This window comes from Vicia villosa, linkage group LG6, assembly GCF_029867415.1.
Source record: "Vicia villosa cultivar HV-30 ecotype Madison, WI linkage group LG6, Vvil1.0, whole genome shotgun sequence".
Classification (NCBI taxonomy): domain Eukaryota; kingdom Viridiplantae; phylum Streptophyta; class Magnoliopsida; order Fabales; family Fabaceae; genus Vicia; species Vicia villosa.
In genome coordinates, this window is record NC_081185.1 from 12,946,851 (window position 1) to 12,949,730 (window position 2,880).

The window sequence follows — 2,880 nt, forward strand, 5'->3', positions numbered from 1 at the left end:
TGACTATTTTAATAAAAAATAAAATAAGAAAAAAAAAATTGTTTCAGATCTCAATGATTTTGTTACCGATAATTTTGATATTGAAGAGGGAGATCCTAACATTGAAACAATTTTTTTTATTGAAATTAAATTTAGTTGACAATGAAATTATTTTGTTATAAATTATTCAATTAGATTATATTGCGATTAAACTTTTGTTTGCAACCGAGTTATTCATGCGGTTTAGTCATGCGGTTCGACCAGTGACTCGGTGGTTCGACCAATAAACCGGTGACCCAATACCCTCACCGGTTTGATGTCCGGTCCAGTTTTTAAAACATTGCCTTTTATAGTTATTTGAAATCTAGCCTTATGGATAATCATGAAACGTGTTAGGGACTAAGTTCGATTTAGATTATCAATTCATATTCATCCTTAATCACATTAAATGATACATACATGTTTACCTCACCTAACATTAGAAGATTCACCTCAACAGACATTTAGAATTCACCTTGATTCATACCCGAGGGTTTATTCCTAAGCTATGCTTTAGGGACTTGCCCTGAGCTACATTTGAGGGACTCACTCTCATAATGCTTGAGGGATTCAACCAAGTATGAAGGTAGGAAGTAATAAAACTAAATCTCTTCGTCCTATGCAAATTCTCTAGTTTGATTGCAAATTGTCCATAGAAAGCAATGTGAAGTTCACTAAGGATAGACTTATAACACACACCACAAAGTGTATTACAGAAGTAACCCTTAATCATAGATTTAAAAGATTTATTCATCATTACAATTCATCATAAACATAGAAATACAATGCAAGGAAGACAAAGTAAACAATTTGAAGCTCTACATAGTTGACCTTTAAGATCCAAACATAAAAACCATTCATAACAAGTAGGAGAACAAAAGAAAAATAATTGACTCACAATAAACCATATTATGCAGTACAGTAAGGATAATGTACTCTGTTTTTGGGGTCACAGGGTCTTCGTGTATTTAACTGAGGACTGCTAAGACATGAACTTGCACCTTGCAAATTATTTGGTTTACAATAAGGTGATGGTTGACCTGAATTACTTGTTGGTTGAGCTACTCGAAAATTATTATTGGCAAGCATTCTGCTTGATCTTGTTTGATCCAAGAACAAATCGGTTTCATCGGCAACTTCGACTAGGCAGTGATGTCCAATGCATCTGTGATCTTGAGTACTGTTGTTGATCTCCTTGGAATACACTGCAGCAGCAACATTTCTATGGTTTGGTGTAATGAATGATGCCACCATTAATACAAGCAAGAACAAAGAAAGGAATTCTCGCATTTCTTCTAAAACAAAATGAAGCTCGTTTGTGAGACTGAGAGATCAATTATAGCTAGCTTATACATATAGACAATTATTGGATAATGTGAAGCGTGGGTGCACATTGCTAGTCCACTCACTCTCTCCAACCTTCCCCCACTAAATATCTATAATGATAATAATTGAGTAGGTACATAAAATACATCATTGAGTTGAAATAATTGTTACCTAGAAAATATCCATAAGGGTAATGATGGTAGGGTCATTGTTTTATTTTAACAATGAAAGTGGTAAAAAAATTTATGGATTGAATTCCAATTTTCTAGTGTTCTATATTTTGCAATTTTGAAAATTTAAATTGAAGTTGTAGAAATTTAATCTTGCCATTGTATTTGTACCCTATTGTTTTTAGTTTTTATATTGAAATATTGTGACTTAGAATAATAGTCATAGTAACAGTTGTGTCGACAAAATTTACTACGTAGGTATTAAAAACATTGTATCCCCATAAAATGATAAATATAAAGTATTTGCAAGGATTATTATTATTATAAATAAAAAATAATTTTGTTTACAATTTTTTTTTAATCTAGCAATTAGGTTCAAGAGGATAATGAGTTCCCTCTAAAGAACTAATCGTTTAAAAAAAAATCGAGTTCGATGCCCGGTGAAAACAATATGATTATTAGGGCCATATTCTCTAAGAAATAAGAAAGTGAAAAATCGGTGTATGTGCCTGATCGGTCACCAATTTTACATACTTTTTATCGATTATTTGGTAAGAAATCGCTCATTCCGGTAACGCCATGGTTTAGTTTTCTATCGTTTTATTTAATTTTCTTTACATTTTGCAAATCGGTTCTTGTTTTATTTTTATTTCTAATTAGATGCTTTTGAGACGTTGTTTTGGTAGTGTTTATTGATTTCAGGAAAAATGAAAGTTTCTAAAAGAATTAAAACAAGAGCAGAAGAAAACGTGGGCTGCAAGTGTCGTTTGACACGGCCAGTATCGTTTGACACAGGCTGCCAGTGTCGTTTGACACGACCAGTGTCATGTAAACTGAAGAAGAATGGTCGTGTCAGCGTGAACGTGAAGTTTTTCTTAATTTTTGCTGATTGTTCAGTTTAGATTCATTAAGGACAATTTTGTCATTCTGCACCAGATGGAAACATAGTATCACTACTTAAACCTATTTTTTATGAGAAGAAAGCATCTTTTTGGATTTGAATTTTGATTTTTGACGTACAATTTGGGGGAGAGCAAAGACATGCGATTATTGGGAAAACGGAGATCTCTCAACCGCGGAAGCTATTGAAGATCAAAGTCATCCTAATTCTATTGTAATGATTTTCTCTTTCACTATGTTTGTTTTTAATTTCATGAACTTGAGAGGCTAAACCCCCCAATGCTAGGGGGTGTCCCTGATTTCCTATTGTAATGACAATTTGCTCGTATTATTAGTAATTTCATAACTTTTTCACTATCATCTTTTTATATAGTGTTCTTAATGCAAACCATTAATGGAAAATAAGGTTTTGATTTATGGTTAACGTTAGGTCGGAAAAACCAAGGTTAATGCTTTTATATAAAAA